Source organism: Drosophila montana, unplaced genomic scaffold (assembly GCF_035044405.1).
Source record: "Drosophila montana isolate Dmon_TW-CO22-7 unplaced genomic scaffold, ASM3504440v1 contig_2844_1, whole genome shotgun sequence".
Classification (NCBI taxonomy): Eukaryota; Metazoa; Arthropoda; class Insecta; order Diptera; family Drosophilidae; genus Drosophila; species Drosophila montana.
The window spans coordinates 56,050-77,434 of NW_026997717.1; the positions used below are offsets into that span (position 1 = coordinate 56,050).

General features: G+C 36.8%; 1 long non-coding RNA gene across 2 annotated transcripts; it reads right to left on the reverse strand.

The window, feature by feature from the left end:
• Positions 1 to 412: 412 nt before the first annotated feature.
• On the reverse strand, positions 413 to 11,983 carry LOC135430052 (uncharacterized). 2 transcript variants are annotated; one of them, XR_010436526.1, is made up of 4 exons: positions 11,667 to 11,983; positions 6,858 to 7,110; positions 943 to 1,179; positions 413 to 839 (listed from the first exon to the last, which is right to left on the reverse strand). It is a non-coding gene; the product is annotated as an uncharacterized LOC135430052 (long non-coding RNA). The 2 variants fall into 2 exon arrangements; XR_010436525.1 differs by lacking the exons at positions 6,858 to 7,110; positions 11,667 to 11,983 and having other exon boundaries at positions 943 to 1,484.
• Between the last annotated feature and the right edge of the window lie 9,402 nt (positions 11,984 to 21,385).

A 21,385-nucleotide genomic window follows, 5' to 3' on the forward strand; every position in this document is an offset into this window, starting at 1 on the left:
GCAAGTAATCTCGTGTTGTCATCTACTTCTGAGCCGGCGAATACTTGACCTATATTTACAAGTGATACATAACTGATTTTGAATGTGTCAGCTTATAGAATTCTTAATAAATACATTAAGTCACAACTGGCGAAACAGCTCCTAGTGGCTTCATCTCTATATATAAAACTGTTCGTCCCGACTGACTGATTTGTGATCAACGCACAGGCCAAACTGGAATTTGTATTGTAGTTTCCTTATGAGAGACGGAGTTATGGCAAATTCCTCCCGCATCTATGGTTAAAATTGAAAGATCTTTAAGAAAATTTATTTATTATCCATCCACTGCTCTTGAATGGAAAATGCGGGTCAAAGGTTGATTAAAAAAAGGAATATTTTTCGGCTTCAAGATTCTAACTACAAATTAAGCTGGTTATTGATTCCAAAAACTTTTGTTTGGATTGTATTTTATTAGTTATAAAGTAAATTTCATATAAATTGGTATATTTTGTTTAATGTTCTTATGTTCTCCATGCCTCAATAAATGTGGACATTTTCTCTGGCAGCTCGTTTTTGGTGACATCGAATCGATCCTGTTCTTCGTTAGCATCGTTCTTATTAGAGGCAACGGTAATGGCCTGGCCTTTAGTACCAACACGACCAGTACCACACAATGCAGATAGATGTCAGAATCGGATTGCTTCGACTGCTGCAGTGTGTCAAACACTAAGACACTTGTTTTGCATATATCGGGCTTGACCTGGTACAGGATATATATGCCGAGCACACCATGCGGTCTGCATTCGTACTTCCTTGAATCGGGTAGCACATAGTCCTGGTTATGATGCTAGTTCGGTTTGCTTAGGGTGGTGAAAGAATTATTGTCGTTGCATCTGCTATGTTGAACTTTTTGTTTAAAGCTGTGGACCATCGCCACGCCGTATATGTTTGGCAAATCCTCACCATGGTGACTCAACGGCTGTGCCGAAACTGGCTACCCCACTGCGCGTCGCAGAGCCCACTGACGGCTGCGGATTGGCTGTTGTATGGGCGCCACAAACTGAGCATCGGGATTGGCTGTAAACCAGTCAGTTCTTTGGGCGCCACGAACTGAGCATCGGGTAGCCCTGCCACGGCCATATCACGTGCGTTGCTCGAATGCTGTGAGGTGAGAAACCAGTCCGCGTATTCGTTGACAATCTGTGCACGGGGATGTTATTTATAAATTATTTCGCAGATAATCATATTTAATTAAACGACGATATGAGTCTTCAAACGATTAATTCGCCTTTAGCCCGTTCACGCCAATCCACATCAAAGTATCCATTCATATTAATTATTAAGCGATCTTTAATTTTATAACAAAATGAATATAATTAATATTAGAATAGAATGGTTTCGAGCTTTTAGCGGTATTAAACGACCCAATGCTTTTTGATTTGTCACATAGAGTATTTGTAGTGTATGTGATTACATTTAGACCTCTAGCAGACTAGACTAGCAGAGTTAGGGACATCTAAAAACATCGCATGTTACCACACACACACACACGCACATATGCTTAAATTGCGAAATAAGTCAAATTCTAGCCGCAGTCTGCATTCTTCTACTGTTGTTGTTTGTTGTCAACTATTATTTTTGCTAGCATGCGTGTGTTGGTTTTAGCAAGGACCACATTATGCATCGATGGCATAATTTACAACTAAAATTTGTGTTATACGATGCCATTGTTAAAATAATTTATTATTGTTCTTATTTGTATATTTATGAAAAATGTTTTTAACATATCTTGCATACCAATTGTTAATCATATGTTTGCATACAAACAAGTAAATCATTTTTGAAGACGAATTTCTTCGGCTTTCGACAGAAGTGCTAGTATTATAAATACTATATACTAGTATAATAAACCATACTATTTACATACATGGATCTATATATGACTATACTGCATGTAGTATTAAACTCAACGGGGAATTGCAGCGAGCTTGACTTTTGCGGTTGGCAGTGTGCGAATATAATGAAGTAAAATAAATACAAATGTATCTATATATGACTTTACTGCATGTAGTATAAAACTCAACGGGGAATTGCAGCGAGCTTGACTTTTGCCGTTGGCAGTGTGCGAATATAATGAAGTAAAATAAATACACATGTATGCGCTATAATTGTGATATACGCGTTGGCCATTTACGGCTCCTCTATATATATATGTGTGTATGTGCTTTAAGTGTGCACACGGATACTCACTAGTACTTGGTTTTAATTTGGCGAATGGCGACAACGTCAACTGGATTTGCTGATGTGTCTAAGGATAAGAGTGGGTACGACTCTTGTCGTTGGATGCGGCTGTTACTACTGCTGCTGCTGTTGTTGCTGCTTATGCAACTGTGATTTGGGTCAAATGAAGCCCATATTTTTTTAAGTAGGTGTCTCTGGCATGTATGTATCTATCTATGCAGACAGTGTCCTTGGCTATGAGCACACACACTCACACACACAAACATACATTTGCATATTTATAACAGCCTTACACATATGCGTGTAAGTGTTTTGGCTGCTATAGCGTGCTTACTGTCTTACATTTTGCTCGCTTGCGCTTTATAAATAATAATTTAAAAATAAAGGAACGCTCATTTTATAAATAAAAACAATTAAGAGGCTTTAGTCGGGAATTCCCGACTAGGGGATACTCTGAGAAAAAAAAAACGAATTAAAATAGCAGCACTTGCATACAGAACAGAATGCAATACAATCGCAATTGCAATGCTGCTGATAGAATTCAATAAAGACGCGCATGATTGTGTGTGTGTGCATATATACAGAAATTCTTTCAATTTGCGCTAGATGCTAGATCTTGATGAAATTTTCAACGGTAGATCTTATTATGCTATAGAATATTCGTATATTCTTAAGAAGACAATTGCTTTAAAATTATGGATTCAATTGACGGGTAGATCCAATTGGTTTATTTATTTGATTTGTAGCAATGTTATGTTGGTTGGCGGGTTAATAACTATGACATGAAAGATAGTTGATATATATATACTATTCAAAAAGCTACATGTTAAATATAGCGACTCTTATAACTTACGAGATTTGCACCAAAAACAGAATTTCTATATCGATTTTTATCGATTATAAACGGGGAAAGTAATCAATTATCGGTTTCACGTCCTTAGCTTTTATAACTTCTGAGATCCTTGCGTTAACACATACGGACGGAAGGACAGACAGACTGATATGGCTAGATCGACTCGGCTTGTGATGATAATTAAGAATATGGGGTCGGAGATGCTTCCTTCTACCTGTTACATACATTTGCACAAATACAATATACTCTTTCTACCTATTTTATACCCTGAACCCATTAGAAATGGGCAAACAGGGTATATTGTATTTGTGCAAATGTATGTAACAGGCAGAAGGAAGCATCTCCGACCCCTTTAAGTATATATATTCGTGATCAGCATCAACAGCCGAGTCAATCTAGCCATTTCCGTCTGTCTGTCTGTCCGCCCGTCCGTCTGTCCGTATGTATGAACGCAAGGATATCAGAACCTATGTATTTATAAGAGCTAGAGACTTGAAATTGGCTGTAGGTCCACCTAGTGCCCGCGCAGGTCGAGTTTGTTTCCGATATTCTATAACTTGCCCCGTTTCCAAGTAATCGATAAAAATCGTTATCGAAATCCTGTTTTTTGAGCAATTTTGGTAAATAATATGAGCAAGAGTCACCAAACTTGACATGTATCTTCTAGAATAGTATATATATATCAAGTATCTTTCTTTATATACCTATCGCCACCTCTCCGCTACCACCACAAAGCTATGAATCAAGTTAATTATCTAACTTGTATTGCCCATCAATTGAAGCCACGATTTATATGCAATTGCATTTTTGAGAATACACAAATATTCTTTATTCCATTCTACAATAAGATGTACTGTCGAAAATTTCATCAAGATCGGTTAAGAAACACAAAAGTTATGTGCGCACGTGCTAGCAGCACAGCTGTTGCGTAAATTCCAAGAATTTCTGTATACATGTACACACACACATTCATGCGTGTTTGCTTTGAATTTTATCAACAGCATTGCAATTGCGATTGTATTGTTTTCTGTGCTGCTATTTTAATTGATTTTTTTCTCATCAAGCTCAGTTATAGGCGTGGCCCTTGAGTAGAGGCAGCGGCAAGTGGTGCGGTCAGTTGCGAGTTGGAAGCCTGCCAAGGGAACAATTTTTTTTTATACCCTTGCAGAGGGTATTATAATTTTGTCGTGAAATGTGTAACGCATAGAAAGAGACATCTCCGACCCCATAAAATATATGCATCCATGATCAGTTTCAATAGCCGAGTCGATATAGCCATGTCCGTCTGTCCGGCTGTCCGTCTGTCTGTTTCTATGCGAACTAGTTTCTCAGTTTTAAAGCTAGAATTATGAAACTTTGCAAGAGTGCCTCTTTCTGTTGTACTTATGTCAAAACCAGCTGGATCGGACCACTAAATCATAAAGCTGCCATAGGAATGATCGGTCGAAAAGTAGGTTCTTGTATGAGTAACATTTTTGTTTATAAAGATATCTTGATCAAACTCGGCATTTATTAGTTTTACTATGCTCCTCATATATACGCAAAATCCTATAAAGGTCGGACCACTATATCATATAGCTGCAACAGGAACGATCGGTTGAAAATTAAGTTGTATGGAATTTTGTTTTGTTTTTCAAGATATCTTGACCAAACGCGGCATTTATTAGTTTTACTATACTCCTCATACATATGCAAAATCCTATCAACATCGGACCACTGTGTAATATAGCTGCCACAGGAACGATCGGTCGAAAATTAAGTTGCTGCGTAAAAATTTTTTCGGTTCTTCAAGATATCTTGACCTAACTCGGCATTTATTAGTTTTACTATACTCCTCATACATATGCAAAATCCTATCAACATCGGACCACTGTATAATATAGCTGCCGTAGGAACGATCGGTCAAAAATTAAGTTGTATGGAAAACTTTTTTGTTTTTCAAAATATTTTAACCATACTCGGCATTAACTATTTTCCCTGAGCTTCTTAGATACGGGCGAATCACTATGAGCATTATGAAAAGGTGGGGTCTGCAAGGGTATTAAATCTTCGGCGTGCCGAAGATAGCCCTTCTTTATTGTTTTATTTTCATTTTTCTTTATTACTACTAAATCAAACGAGCACATAGCGCGAGCTGCATTTTGTGTTGGAAGAAGAGGGTTCAAGGTATCCCCTACTCGGGAGCTCCCGACTAGAACCTCTTACTTGTTATAATTGAAGTACATAAAGCCGTTTCTCGCGAATTTTACATATTTGGGGTTGGAATTTCCTTAAGCCCCGCCTTACCTCCATCACACAAAGTAAGTACAGTAACAATTTCAGCGACTTGGTTCTTTCGATTTTAGCGTCGGGTTGATCACCAGTCAATCAGAAAAAACAGTTTTGTATATAGAGATGTTTTGCTTTCCAATTTATTTAATAATTTGTTTAAGTTTTTCATGCTAATATCTCTCAACTTATATTAAAACGGGAGCTCCCGACTAGGAAATCCCCTGAACCCTCTTCGACCAACTCCAAATTCAGCTCGCGGTATGCGCTCGTGTGTAGTTCATATGTATTTGATTAATTGCTACGAAGTGGCTTTTAACCATTTTTATGGGCACCACTTGCCGTCGCCTCTACTCAACAGCCACACCAACAATTGAATCTTAATGAGAAAAAAAAAACGGATTAAAATAGCAGAACAGAAAACGATACAATCGCAATTGCCATGCTGTTGATAGAATTCCATAAAGACGCGCATGAATGTGTGGGTGTACAAGTATACAGAAATTCTTGCAATTTGCGTTAGCTTCCCTAAACTCGTGGCCAGCCAAAACACATTTTCCTTAAAAACTTTTGTGTTTCTAAACCGATCTTAGTGAAATGTTTAATATAAATTCGAGTTTTTACTTGATTTATAGCTATGTGGTGATAGTGGGGTGGTATCGATATCTATGAAATAAAATATGCTTGATATATATACATATACTATTCTAGATGCTACATGTCATGTTTGGTGCCTCTAGCTCTTAAATCCTAGAGATTTGCACAAAAATCACGATTTCGATATCGATTTGTATCGATTACTTGGAAGCGGGGCAAGTTGTCGACTACCGGAAACAATCTTCGCGGGCTCTAGGAGGACCTACATACCAAATTTCAAGTCTCTAGCTTTTATAGGTTCTGATATACTTGCGTTCATACATACGCACGGACGATAGAGTAGGCTATTATTGCTGATCAAGAATATTTATACTTTATGGGGTCGAAGATGTTTTCTTTTGCCTGCTACATACATTTGCACAAATACATTATACCCTTATTACCCATTTTTAATAGGCTCAGGGTATAATAAAAAATAGTTTAATTTATATGTTAGGAAAAAATCTCTGTATAATAACGACATTCCGTAAAGGGAAAAGTCTGAAGTCTGCAAAGTATTTGTCGAAAAGAGAATGCAAAACAATTTTTATTAAAAAGATAAATCTCAAATAACCACAACAGGAGTAAGCAACAAAGTAAAATATTAGACTCGGCATAAGGCGTCAACTGATGCCCAAGTGCGCCTGTCATCCCATCTGGACCAACTAAAGAAATGGAATTCACTGGCGCAGCGCAGGGAAGCGGCAATCGGATTAGATAATTTATGTGTCAGACTGCAAACCGCATCCTCCGAGTTATTTTTGCATGTCGAGAACCCAGACTCAAAGGCCCAGAACCACAGACCCGTTTCCGGTCTGGCATTTTTAGTAATGCTCATGGAGAAGTTAGTCGGGGATATTTATGGGCAGGACGTACTTACCAAATAGAATATGTCAATAAGGTGGCAGTTTTTGGCGTTGCGTACATAAGTGCGTAAAATTGAATCGCGTCTCTCGTCTTCGAAGCCATTTTGTATGTCGTAGGCGCTGAAGCCCCAAATCGGTTAGCCCGTGACAACGCAGAAGAATATGTCAAATGGAATCCGAAAGAGCGAGCACCACCACTTAAAGTAAATCCAGCACCAGATTCATATCGAGATTAGAATGTCCAGGTTGTATGATAAAACCATCAATCTAAATTGAAATTTAGATCCAGAGGGAAAGCAAACAAAGAAAAATGTGAGACAAAAGTGAAAAGCATTCATATCTTTACGTAGCACAAAAGGCAGATACATTCACGCATTGTTTTCGAATTCTCGGCTGGAACCCTAGGCTGTATTTGGTACAGCCGTATATGATAATACCAGTACTAATAATAATAATAATTATTATTATTCGTATAATAAAACAAGTGAGAGGCAATAGGGAATACCATGAACTCTCTTCTACCAACATCAAATGCAGCTCGGGCTACGCGCTCGTTTGGTTCAGCAGTAATAAAATAAAATTAAAAAAAAAAATTGCCTCAATTGGACTCGATCTCGCTATTTGCAACCGCCTCTACCAGACAGCCACACCAACAATTGAAGACTAATATGAAAAAATCGGCTTGAAATAGCAGCACAGAAATCAATACAATCGCAATTGCAATGCTGTTGATAGAATTCAATGAAGACGCGTATGAATGCGTATATACTTATCTTTCAAAGTAAGAGCAAGATTTCTCCTTTATGTTTCATCAAATTTTTTTGTTTTAATTATAATTAAATATTCACCATTAAACAGAAAATAAAAACGATAGTTTACTGAAAGCAATATTTAAAATAATATATTGTTTAAATATTCAATATTCATGCCACCAAAACTGGCTCACTAGAATAGCACAGTTGTCGAAAAATCTTATTTAAAGTTATATACATGATATTTACTGACTAAGCTAAGTAAGTTTAATACAATATAATTAATAATGAGTGAAGTCCCGACGATTCAGGATAACTTCATATATCCTGTTTGGTAGAGAATCATACAAGCGCTTGATATAATCAAGCGATATTCTTGACCAGGCCTATTGGATCCACTCAATAAGCTCCGATTTTGTAGAATATTGTTTACCGGATTCATATAACTTCCCTGCTAGCCATTTCCAAACATTTTCTATACCATTTAAGTCAGGGGAATAAGAAGGCCAGCTCATTAACGTGATATTCTCACGATCCAGCCAAACTTTGACGACTCTCGCTGTGTGGATTGGGGCGTTATTATGTTGAAACTTCCACTGCAAGGTTCCAAACAAATTTCTCGCCTCAGGAAAAGCCTTTTCCAAAAAGATTTTGTATGACTCTGCGTTTATTTCGGTAGTCAAATTTTTGGGTTGGAGCGACCCATAATATGAAATTGTTCCCCAAATCATTACGCCGCCCACTCGACTATGCAATCGGTCAAGTTAATGCTCTTTCTTCCTTAAATCGTGAAAGTAATAGTTATAGCCATCCGGGCCCACCAAATTAAATTTTTTTTTGGTCGGAGAATACAACTCGGTGCCACTCCCGCTGTATGGTCATATTGGCTCGGCAAAATAATAATCGCTGCTCCTTTCGAACACTGTTCAGGGCTGTTTTTTTTTTAGTTTTCGACGTTTTAGGCGTCCTGCCCTCCAAATAACCCGTTTAACTGTAAAACATATGCAGTAACACTCGATTTGTCGTTAATTTTAGCAGTCGAATCATGCGAGTTACTTAGATGCACACCTCAAAACGGCTCTTTTATCAACTGATGAAACTACGCTGGATTTTCTTCCTTTCATACTATTTCCATAGCCATGTGGATTCCGTACAAAAGTGCTCATGACTTTTCGACTTCTGTTAATTATTTGCAATTTCGTATATAGAAGGGCCACACTCCTTTAAAGCTTTGATTTTTCCTTTTTCCTCACTGTTTAAAGGTTTTGCACGTTCCGCTTTTAATTATTTAAATAATATCATATAAATTTCTTTTCGAAACTGAACGTAACGTGAAGATGAACGAGAAAGAAGGGCTATCTTCGGCACGCCGAAGATTTAATACCCTTGCAGATTCCACTTTTCATAATGCTCATAGTGATTCGCCCGTATCTAAGAAGCTCAGGGAAAATAGTATGGTTAAAATATTTTGAAAAACAAAAAAGTTTTCCATACAACTTAATTTTTGACCGATCGTTCCTACGGCAGCTATATTATACAGTGGTCCGATGTTGATAGGATTTTGCATATGTATGAGGAGTATAGTAAAACTAATAAATGCCGAGTTAGGTCAAGATATCTTGAAGAACCGAAAAAATTTTTACGCAGCAACTTAATTTTCGACCGATCGTTCCTGTGGCAGCTATATTACACAGTGGTCCGATGTTGATAGGATTTTGCATATGTATGAGGAGTATAGTAAAACTAATAAATGCCGAGTTAGGTTAAGATATCTTGAAGAACAGAAAAAATTTTTATGCAACAACTTAATTTTCGACCGATCGTTCCTATGGCAGCTATATTATACAGTGGTCCGATGTTGATAGGATTTTGCATAAATACAAGGAGCATAGTAGAACTAATAAATGCCGAGTTTGGTCAAGATATCTTTATAAACAAAACAAAATTTCATACAAAAACTTAATTTCGACCGATCGTTCCTATGGCAGCTATATGATATAGCTGGTTTTGACATATGTACTGCGTGCAACAGAAAGAGGAACTCTTGCAAAGTTTCATAATTCTAGCTTTAAAACTGAGAAACTAGTTCGCATAGAAACAGACAGACGGACAGCCGGACAGACGGACATGGCTATATCGACTCGGCTATTGAAACTGATCATGGATGCATATATTTTATGGGGTCGGAGATGTCTCCTTCTATGCGTTACACATTTCACGACAAAATAATAACACCCTCTGCAAGGGTATAAAATGGGAGCACCATTAAAATGATGTATTAATTTTGTGCGTCTTTTACGCAATTTAATCAGAATCGCCTATTAACATTCCGGCGTATTCCCCAATGAGAAAAGAATTGTTTATTTCTGGAACCGGCAGAAGTATTAGAAACAAAATGCAAAAGAAGTTTGACAACTAATTGCATTAATCTGTGAGCTATACGCATTTTCGCATTTCAAGAAACTAACTAACTACACGGTTGCTTTAATGACTGTGTTTCTTAACCGATCTTGATGAAATTTTCAACAGTAGATCTTTTTGTACTATAGCATATTTATATATTCTCAAAATGTCAATTGCATTATAATTGTGGTTTATATTGGTGGGCAATACAAATTGGTTTATTAGCTAGATTTATAGCTAAGTGGTAGGTAGCGGGGTGGTGGCGATAGCTATAAAATGAAAGATACTTGATAAATATAATATATATATAAGCTAAATGTAAGGTTTGGTGACTCTGTCTCTTGTAACTTACGAAATTTGCTAAATAAAAAACAGGATTTTGATAACGATTTTATCGATTACTTGAAAAGGGGCAAGTTATCGACTATCAGAATCAAATTCGTACTGCGCTGGCACTAGGAGGACCTACGTTCAATTTCAATTCTCTAGCTTTTATAGGTTCGGAAATCCTTGCGTTCATACATACAGACGGTCGGACGGACGGACAGACAGACGGCCATGGCTAGATCGACTCGGCTGTTGATGCTGATCAAGAATATAAACACTTTATGGGGTCGGGGATGATTCCTTCTTCGAAATCCTGTTTTTTTGAGCAGTTTTGGTAAATAATAAGAGCTAAGGTCACCAAACTTGACATGTAGCTTCTAGAATAGTATATATGTACATATATTAAGTGCCTTTCATTTTAAAGCTATCACCACCTCCCGGCTACTATCTCATAGCTATAAATCAAGTCAAAACGCCAATTTATGCTGCCCACCAATATAAGCCACAATTAAATGCAATTGACTTTTTGAGAATGCACAAATATTCTATAACACAATAAGATGTACTGTAGAAAATTTCATCAAGATCGGTTAAGAAACAGAATTATTAAAGAAAACGTGTTTTGACTTTCCTTGTATCAGCGGCAGCAAGAGCAACTTCCAAGAATTTCTGTATACATGTCACACACACAGATTCATGCGCGTCTGCTTCGATTTCTATTAACAGCATTGCAATTACGATTGTATTATTTTCTGTGCTGCTATTTTAATTCGTTTTTTACTCAATAAGACTTAATTATTGGTGTGGCTGTTGAGTAGGGGCGGCGGCAAGTAATGCGGTCTGCTGCGAGCTCGAACCCTCTCGTGGAATCAGTTCTTTTGGCTGGTGTGGCTACTGACTAGAAACGGCGGCAAGTATTGCGGTCTGTTGCAAGTTCGAAGCCTACTGAGGAAAAAATTTTTTAAATTTAGTTTCATTACTACTAAAGCAAACGAGCGCGTAGCGCGAGCTGCATTTGGTGTCGGAAGAAGAGGATTCAGGGTATCCCCTAGTCGGGAGCTCCCGATTAGAACCTCTTACTTGTATTAATTTATCTTTCTTACTACTAAAGCGAACGAGCACGTTGGTGTTGAAATAAGAGGGTTCAGGCAAAGACAATATAAACACTGTGTTATAATCACTGTGTTTATATTGTCTTTGGTTCAGGATATCCCCTAGCCGGGAGCTCCCGACTAGAACCTTTTACTTGTTTTTCTTCTAATTTATTGATGTTTTTTGTGTTTTAGGTATATGCAGACACATACACAGGCACGCATACATGTCTCATATATATTGGGAGACCTTTTTTTTTAAATCTTTCCTCGGTTGAATTTTTGCCATATATCAAATAAGAATTTTATTTAATATTCTCGGTATTATACTTTATTGCGTTGCATTTTGCCACCAGTTGAGTGCTTGTAAAATAAAAAGTAACGATAACGTAAGAATAAGCCAGGGCCTACACGCGCCTAAAAACTAGCAATACTTTTGTCAATTGCCCGATTTAACTTGAGCTGCACAGAGATGGGCGGCCACACACAAAAAAGCACGCACATACACAGAGAGGCTAAATGCACAGAGAATCTGCAGCTGGTCCTTTGTGGCCATGACTCACGAATGAATTCCTACGACTGAAGTTGAACTTTTGGCTTTTTGAGTTCGCTGCTGGCTGCTAGAGCAGCAGCTGTTGCTATGTAGATTAAGCTTCAGATAGAGAGAGTACTGAAAGAGAGTACTGCAGAGGCAGAGAGTGTACGCATACCTGGAAATGGAACGTATTCTGCATGGGGAGCTTTCGCTCTTACAGTCCTCTCTTATATCTCGCAAACCTTGTTTAAAGGGTAGCTAAATTTGTTTGGCCGCTTAAAGAATTCGTATATTAAAGAACTCGTATATTGAAAGCTAAGCGGAAAAGGAATGAAATCACAAGAAACAAAATAAACAAAACAATTTATATCTAACCGTACTATTTTGAACTCAACGTCTAAAGTCATATTTAAATAGATATTTTAAAATAAGTTTAAGTCCAACGAATAAAGAACCTTAAGCTGGAATCAACGTTTCCCGCATATGTTAATCTTGCAATATAAACTTTCGTTCATTAAGCACGTGTCGAATTATTTTCCGGGAAGATTCTAAGAAACTAAATTAAGGCCGAAACTTCGCATACGAAATCTTTGACTACCATTTATCCCAAGGAGGGTTGGATTTTCCACCCCTCAATGAATTTAAACATAAATCTCTGTTACTGCTTTTGAAGCCGATTAGATGGTAAAAACAAATGTTCTTACAGTGGTTTTTTCCTATTTTGTCCATACTTGTGGTTAGAAGTTCCCAAAACGCGCCTTACTGTGCACCTCCATCACATAAGATGACTACGGTCAAAAGTTCAACATCCTAGCTCTTACGATTTGACCTGTGCGTTGATCACCAATCAGCTGGTCAGGACCAACAGTCCAATATATAAAGAAGAGAGATAAATAAATTAATAAATATTGCAAGGCATCCACTTGAATAGGCTGGCGGACTCTGCGTGCAAAAACGCAAAACGGTGTAAGCATCTGATTCAGTTTTGAATATCGTTTACGTTTATGCATTCAAAGTGTGGAAATCATTTCGAATCTATGCAAGTATTTTAGGCAATTATTCACAAGGATATCTGTGTGCATGTCTATGTATAAGTGGTTGTGTATGTGTGCGCTGTGTTTGGAGTGCTACTACAGTTGGATGTATAAGCGAGTGACTTATACATAAGCATAAATCAAATTATTTTCTATTAAATTTGGGGCTGACTAGCGCTGAGAAAAACCAAAAGCCATGAGGTCATGCTTAGCGACCAAATGGTGTGCGTGTGTGTATATTGGACTGTAGGAACTTATTCTTACATATTGTGCTCGATGGGTTTATTTAATTTATGGGAATTCCCAAAAACTTAGGATTTAAATCGCGATCGCAGTCCGTCAAACCGTTGGGAGTGAGAATATAATGCTAGGAGACATATCTGATAGTTAAAATACTCTGATAAATATAAAATTAAATGTCTTTTTTTTCATCGGGTGGTTATTGCCTTTCCCTAATTGATCAAAGCAAAATATTTTCTAGTTTTAAGTTGTCACATTGTAAGTTGCAATGAAATATTGGCAATCGTTTAGAGAATAAGATAAGGACTAGTACGATTGGGAGTCATAAACATGCACTTGGACCAAATCCCAAAGTTGTTTAAACTTCAAATCAGCTTGTGCGCGATTACATCGTCGGCATACATAATCATTTGTGCATGTTATACAACAGAGGGGAGATCATTTAGATTATATATTAAAAATATATAATACTAGCGGGTATAACCAGGCCTTGCCCGTGGCAGGTATGTTATAAAATCAATGTTCTTAAAAAAATTTGAAATGATTTTGAAACTGATCGGACGGTAAACACATAACTTTCATAAAAACGTTTTCCGCCAATTTACCACTGTTGCGAGTGGAATTTCCCAAATCGCTGAAACACGTTCTCATTACATTCTTATATAGAGCTTTGAAAATAAGTTTGAAGCAAATCGGACACAATTTAAAACTTCGCACAAAAATCATTCCACCCGAAAAAGTTTGGATTCTGCGAAAAGTGTGAAACACGTCTCAATTGATTTTTCTTATAACGAAACGTCACCCACCAAATCTTTGACCCTCATTTCCACCAAGGAGGAACGGATTTTTCGAAAAGTGTAAAACACCCCTTAAATGAATTTGAACAAAGATCTTTGAAAATAAGTTTGGGGCCGATCGGATGGTAAACAAAAAACTTTCATACAACCGTTTTCCGCCAATTTACCACTGTTGCGGGTGGAATTTCCCAAATCGCTGAAATACGTATTCATTAAGTTCTTATGTAAAGCTTTGAAAATAAGTTTGAAGCAAATCGGACACAACTTAAAACTTCGCCCAAAAAATCTTGAAATCGCATTCCCCCGAAGAAGTTTGAATTCTGCGAAAAGTGTGAAACACGTATCAAATGATTTTTCTTATAGATCTCTGGAAATGAATTTGAGCGCGAAACGTCACCCACCAAATCTTTGACCTCCATTTCCACCAAGGAGGAATGGATTTTTCGAAAAGTGTGAAACACCCCTCAAATGAATTTGAACAAAGATCTTTGAAAATAAGTTTGAGGCCGATCGGATGGTAAACAAAAAAGTTACATACAAACTTTTTTCGCGATTTTTCCACACTTGCGGGTGGAATTTCCCGAAACCCCGTCTTAACGTGCACCTACATCACATAAGGTAGCTACAGTGAAAATTTCAGCTTCTTAGCTCTTACGGTTTGGGCTGTGCGTTGATCACCAATCAGTCAGTCAGTCAGTCAGTCAGGACAAACAGTTTTATATATAGAGATAATATAGACAGAGAGAAAAACGGCGGGTTAATGATAAGACCTTTTGTACTTGATTCTATACCAAAATATTCGTAACGCTTTGAGCCCGAATAGATCTAAAAATTCGTGAGTTAAGTATAATGCGTACTTAATTTGAAATAAACTCTGAATGGACTTAGAATAAGTACTAATATTCTTGAATCAAGTACAAAAAAGTTATTTTACGTAGTATTTGTACTTAATGTAAGCTTTAAAAAATCAAGAATAATAAAAGTTAATTCAAGATTTAAAATTCTTGAATGTAGAATCTAGAATCATCGGAGGTTGCAAAACAGAAGAGAGCAAAAAATTGAGAGAATTATGAATGCTAACGTAAAAATGTACCCGGAAAAAAAGCGACATTGCCGAACCACAAACTTCGGGAGCTTCATAAGCAGTTTGGTTTGATAGATTTACATATGTATGTAGATAATACATACATATATTTACATACATAGATAATACAAATAAGTTTATATACATACATATGTATCCATAGAGTAATAAACAGATCTGTTTATTAATCTATGAGCCGAAGCTGAGAATACATTATTTTTTTAGCTCTTGGCTCTTTCGGCTGTGAGAGCACAATGATACAGATGTCGTTTTCCTTCTCAAATTTCAAAAAATCAAGCTGCATAGTAGCATTTTGTTGTATGGCGTTACTCATCTAAGTGTTTATATTGTCTTTGGTAAAACTAATAAATGCCGAGTTTGGTCAAGATATCTTGAAAAACAAAAAAATGTTCCATAAAACAATTTATTTTTTAACCGATCGTTCCTATGGCAGCTATGTGATATAGTGGTCCGGTGTTGTTAGGATTTCGCATATAAATGAGGGGCATAATAAAACAAATAAATGACGAGTTTGGTCAAGATATTGTGAAAAACAAAAAGTTTTCCATACAACAACCTCATTTTCGACCGATCATTCCTATGGCAACTATATTATAAAGTGGTCCGATCCAGCTGGCTTCGACATATGTACTGCGTGCAACAGAAAGAGGCACTTCTGAAAAAGTTTCATAAAGATAGATTTAAAACTGAGAGACTAGTTCGCATAGAAACAGACAAACGGACAGACGGACAGACGGATATGGCTATATCGACTCGCCTGTTGATACTGATCTAGAATATATTTACTTTATGGGGTCGGAGATGTCGGAGATACTGGACGCAACGATCGCACACACAAACTCTGCTGGCATTCGAATTTTCTAACTACTTGCGCCGGGGGTAGGTTCTGCAACAAAAATGTAGTATCAAAATTGTATTGTTTTTGTTTCTACGCGCTGCCTTGTAGGAACGACAGAGAAACCAGCAGCAAACACTGTTCGGAGTTACTTTTCAGCTCTGTATCTGTTTATTACTCTATGGGGACCAACCTTACCGTGCTTGCTTCGGAATTTAAATTTAAATCTGTTTATTACTCAATGCTGCACAACCATACCAAGAACTTTCTCTAACGAAAAAAACTAAAATAGTAGCCCATACACACAGCACTGAAAACAATACAATCGCAATTGTGATTATGATTGCATAATACAATAAAGACGCACATGAATGTGTGTGTGTGTTCATAAATTCTTGCAATTTGCGGTAGCTGCCTCAAAAACGTAGCCAGCCAAAACACTTTTTATACCCTTGCAGAGGGTATTATAATTTTGTCGTGAAATGTGTAACGCATAGAAGGAGACATCTCCGACCCCATAAAGTATATATATTCTTGATCAGTATCAACAGCCGAGTTGATATAGCCATGTCCGTCTGTCTGTTTCTATGCGAACTAGTCTCTCAGTTTTAAAGCTATCTTTATGAAACTTTGCAGAATTCCCTCTTTCTGTTGCACGCAGCTCATATGTCAAAACCAGCTGGATCGGACCACTATATCATATAGCTGCCATAGGAACGACCGGTCGAAAAGTAGGTTCTTGTATGAAAAACATTTTTGTTTATAAAGTTATCTTGACTAAACTTTGTATTTATTAGTTTTACTACGCTCCCCATATATATGCAAAATCCTATTAAGATCGGGCAACTATATCATATAGCTGCCATAGGAACGATCGGTCGAAAATTAAGTTTTTGTATGGAACATTTGTAATGTTTTTCAAGATATCTTGACCAAACTCGGTATTTATTAGTTTTACTAGGCTCCCCATATATATGCAAAATCCTATTAAGATCGGACCACTATATCATATAGCTGCCATAGGAAAGATCGGTCGAAAATTAAGTTTTTGTATAGAAAATTTTTATGTGTTTCAAGATATCTTAACCAAACTCGGTATTTATTAGTTTTACTACGGTCCCCATATATATGCAAAATTCTATTAAGATCGGACAACTATATCATATAGCTGCCATAGGAACGATCAGTCGAAAATTATGCTGTTGTATGGAATTTTTTTGTTTTTCAAGATATCTTGACCAAACTCGGCATTTATTAGTTTTACTATGCTCCCTCCACTTATGCAAAATCTTATTCACATCGGGCAACTATATCATATAGCTGCCATAGGAACGATCGGTCGAAAATTAAGTTGTTGTATGGAAACCTGTTTTGTTTTTCAAGATATCTTAACCATACTCGGCATTAACTATTTTCCCTGTGCTTCTTAGATACGGGCAAAGCACTATGAGCATTTTGAAAAGGTTGGGTCTGCAAGGGTATTAAATCTTCGGTGTGCCGAAGATAGCACTTCTTTCTCGTTTTTTATATAACTTCTGTATTTCTTAACCGATCTTGATGAAATTTTCAACAGTAGAACTTTCTGTGCTATAGAATATTTGTACATTTCAAAAAGTCAATTGCAAATAATTGTGGCTTTTATTGGTGGGCAGCATAAATTGGTGTTTTTACTTGATTTATTGATTTATTTATTTTTTGATATTTATATATATAAGGTAGTAGCGGGGAGGTGGTGATAGTTATAAAATGAAAGATACTTAAAATATATATATACTAAGTATACTGCTCTTATAATTTACGAGATTTGTTCAAAAAACAGGATTTCAATTTAAATTTTGATCGATTATGAAACGTGCAAGTAACTGATTATCGGAAACAAGCTTGCATTTGCGCGGGCACTAGACGAACCAGGTTACGTTCAAAAAATCAAGTCTCTAGCTCTTACAGATTCTGAGGTCCTTGGGGACGGCCAGACAGACAGGCGTACAGACAGTCGAACATGACTAGATCGACTCGGCTATTGCTGCTGATCAAGAATATATATACTTGATGGGGTCGGAAATGCTTCATTCTGTGTGTTACATACGTTTGCACAAAAACATTATACCCCTATTTCCCATTTTGAACGGGTTCAGGGTATAAAAATAATTATGATAAATGGTTTATGGTATATCAACGCAATGCAGAGCTTGAGCCCAACCCACTCAAATGGCTGCTTTATGTCGCAAAATTTGTTAGCCCGAAATGAGACAGAAATCAATGTAGGGAAAATCAGTAAATGCATTTTACAGTCAAACGGGTTTTTAAAAATTAAATTTTTAATTAATGCCATTAATAAAAAACGCCCGTAGCAGGCAGCATGGAGTGGGCAGCGGTGTGGATCGAAGAGGGCTCTGTGGGAGGGCGCGGCCATAAAATGTCGACATGGAAAATTTGGCGTGCAGTTGAAGTTTTCATTCTCAAATTATCACAGCCCTGTGGCGAATTTTCGGCGGCGAGCTGCTGGGCCACAAAATGAAACTTTGCTACAAATTGGGAAATGTTTGTCGCAATTTTCGTGACAGTATACGATGCGTACTTTGTAGTTAATGAAGAGCCCCGACTCATAGCAGTAGACATACTTCAATTTTTGATTACCCCAATTGCTTTTGCGCTTCATAAACTATTCAACTTGAGGAATTTACCAGACCTCGCACAGGCCGCACAGTAAACAGGCACTGAAATGGCAGACGATATCGCCATCGTCGATGCCACATAAAAGTGTGTTAAGTTAGTGTGTCGCAAATTGTTTTTTAATGAATAAAAGGAAAATGTATTTTATTTTAAATGACGAGTGAAACCTCTGCATTTAATAAGCGCCCGGCACGAGGCAAAATGAATCCGGCCAGAACCAGAACTTTGATGTGTCCGGAGGGCGATTCGCATCGTAACCTTGCAATGACTGATTTTATTTTTCTTTTTTTTTAACTTGCTATATTGTTCTGTTGTTCCTATATTGCTTTGAACAAATATCCAACAAAGTTTAGTTATTTGCCTTGCCGTTGTTGAAAGATTTAAAAATATACTGCATCGATGGCCATCTATGTATGTGGCCAAGTGAATTGTCAAAAACAAATTAGCATTCGTGAAAGTTTCGATTTTAAAATCGTTGTTCATATGGCAACATGTTTAAGTGTTTTTTCTGTGCATGAATTAAATCGTGTTTATTGTAAAATATTCATAATAATATGAAACGCATTTATTATATTAAAAAAATTTCTTTATATATTCAGAAATGATACTCAACATTGTATTACAAATTTAAGGAGAATCTATTTTATTCTTCAATGGGTTTATTTTAATGGAATTAAGTACAAAACGAAAACAGAATATATATTGATAGACTAAACATATATTTATTTGATACAATTTTATTAAATAACTAAGGAAGTCTTTGGTTCTATTGTGCCATTTGTTAGCCTTCAGCGTATATTTGGCTCCCAGGCTCTAACTCAATTTTAATTTGTTAAAAAATTGCAAAATGACTAATATAGATAAGAAATGTTTTTGTTTCTTAAAGAATTATTAATTATTTCTACGTTGTCGACTTGTTAGTTACTCTTCACTACAGTAAAAGAATAAATTAATATTCTGCAATATATTAGTATCAATCTTCATAATTGCCCTGAAGACGGTTTGCCGATGTGCATCCGAAATATATCAGAAGCAAAGTATTAAATAAATTATTTTCATTGTTTGTCTTTACAAACACGGACCTCGAGCCAGCCAGAAAATATTTTGATATATTAGAAAAAGCAATTGAGCTTACGGATCAAATGCTAATATTGCATGATAAATATTCAAGTTTATCGACATCAATTTCTTAACTATTTTTTTTTTAATTTTTTATTAAAAATGCGATAAATCAACAAAAATAAGTAAGAGACTCTAGTCGGTAGTACCCGACTAGGAGATCCGCGGAGCCCTCAGCAATAAAAAAAAATTAACAACAAAAAAAAAAAATATATTTCTCAATAGGACTCGATCTCGTAATAAGCTGCTCTACTTGCAACCGCATCTACTCAACAGACACACCAACAATCGAGTCTTAATGAGAAAAAACGGATTAAAATATCAGCACAGAAAACAATTGAATCGGAAAGCGATTGGCCATGCTGTTGATAGAATTCAATAAGGACGCGCATGAATTCTGGCAATTTGCGTTTGCTGCCTCAAACTCGTGGCCAGCCAAAACTCATTTTTTTATAACTTCTGTATTTCTTAACCTATATTGATGAAATTTTCAACAGTAGATCCTACTGTGCTAAAGAATATTTGCATATTCCAAAAAGTCAAGTGCATTTGAATTGTGGCTTAAATTGGAGGGCAATACAAATTGGTTTATTTACTTGATTTATAGCTATGAGGTAGTAGCGGGGAGGTGGTGATAGCTCTAAAATGAAAGATACTTTGTATATATATACTTTCCTAGAAGCTACATGTGAAGTTTCGAGACTCTAGCTCTTTTAACTTACGAGATTAGCTTAAAAAACCGATATTCGTTAAAGATTTGTATCGATTACGAAACGGGGCAAGTCATCGGCTATCGGTACCAAACTCGTATTGCGCGGGCACTAGGAGGACCTTTGTTCAAGTCTCTCGGAATTCAAGTCTCTAGCTCTTATAGGTTCTGAGATCCTTGCGTTCATACATAAGGATGGACAGACAGACGGGCATGGATAGATCGACTCGGCTATTGATGCTTATCTAGAATATATATACTTCATGGGGTCGGAGATGATTTCTTCTGACTGTTACATACATTTGCACAAAATCATTATACTTTTTTTACCTATTTTAAATGATTATGATTTACGAGTCTCAGCTTCCCAGCCGAGCGATAATGAGGGAATGAAATACTCCCTGCTACCTCTGGCGATATACATATATATACATATAGATACATATATACATATATCTCTATATATAAAACTGTTTGTCCTGACTGACTGACTGACTGATTGGTGATCAACGCACAGACCAAACCGTAAGAGCTAGGAAGCTGAAATTTTCACTGTAGTTACCTTATGTGATGTAGGTGCACGTTAAGACGGGGTTTCGGGAAATTCCACCCGCAAGTGTGGAAAAATCGCGATAAACGTTTGTATGTAAAATTTTTGCTTACCATCCGATCGGCCTCAAATTTATTTTCAAAGATCTTTGTTAAAATTCATTTGAGGGGTGTTTCGCACTTTTTGGAAAATGCATCCCTCCTTGGTGGAAATGGGGGTCGAAAATTTGGTGGGTGACGTTTCGCCCTCAAACTTATTTCCCAGTATCTATATGAAAACTCATTTGAGACGTGTTTTTCACTTTTCGCAGAATTCAAACTTCTTCGGGGGGAATGCGATTTAAAGATTTTTTGGGCGAAGTTTTAAGTTGTG